Genomic DNA, 1,319 nt, shown 5'->3' with positions numbered 1-1,319 from the left:
GTTAGGCAATCAAGAGCACGAGGCTCTGATACCAATTGAAGGGTCGATCACAGTCGAAATACTCGAGGGGAGGGGGGGGGGGGGTGAATTGAGTATTTAAAAACTTATGCCCACTTTTTATTTTATATCAAAGCAATTAATTACTTAAAGTTTATTGATTAAACTTTAACTAATTAACTAAGTGATTATGAACGTAATGAAATAAACAAAAAGGAAAACTGCAAAGACACACGATATTTGAAGTGGTTCAGCTTCACAGGTCGAAGCCTACGTCCACTATTCTCGATTAATAATTTTAGTACCTTTCTCCGGATTACAAAATTATCAACCCAACTCGTATAACTAACTCTAGTTATAACTCAATTTGAATATCACTAGATATTCGATTCTGACTATCTTAAGTTACTAAGAAAGTGCTTGATTGTTCTTCTAGTGTTCACAATATGAACGAGTAAGAAACAATATTTAAGCGCTATTATCTTATGACGATACTTAGAAATAATTGCAATATAAGATAGCACACGACTTTTCAAAAACAATTTTATCTTGCAAAAAGAATAATAAAATTAAAAACGTTTGCAAATGATGTTTTGTTCGAATATTGAAAAGTGGTTTAAATGAATTATCATGTGTAGTATTTATAGTAGAGAAGAGATCTAGGTTTTCATTAAAAAAAAAATCCTAGATGCCGTGTGGATTGATGCACAAGGAAGTAATTAGGTTAAATCTTATTTAATCATTTACAACTCATAGAATCTTGGAAGATAGGAAAGAATAAAATAAAAATAATATATGGAGATAAGAAATCTCTAACAAATATTATTTTGATTTACCATGATTCTTATCCAAGCAAGAAAAAGATCTTAATCCATTTATTTATTCTAATAATATCTTAGTAAAAGATATGGAATAAATATAAGGATATAAAATATCTTTATCAAATATTTTATCTAAGATCTTTACCTAAACCTAGATATGGAGAAGATCTCGTGTAGGTTAAGGAAGGAATAAGATATATCTTTTTCCTATTTTAATCCAACAATATTTTAGGTAAAAGATATAAAATAAATATAAGGAGATAAAATATCTCTAACAAATATTTATTTAAGATTTTTACCATAAACCCTAGATACTATATACATCACGTGTGAAGTATATAGTAAGTAGGAGATCCAATCTTATTATTTAACCTAGCAATATCTTAGTAGAAGATATGGAATAAATCTAAATAACCATAAAGATATAAAATATCTTTAATAATAATCTTATTTAGATTTACCCTAATCTTTACTTGCACAAGGAGTTTTACACGAATAAGA

This window comes from Silene latifolia, chromosome 11 (assembly GCF_048544455.1).
Source record: "Silene latifolia isolate original U9 population chromosome 11, ASM4854445v1, whole genome shotgun sequence".
Lineage (NCBI taxonomy): Eukaryota > Viridiplantae > Streptophyta > Magnoliopsida > Caryophyllales > Caryophyllaceae > Silene > Silene latifolia.
Note: the sequence above shows the minus strand (reverse complement) of the source record.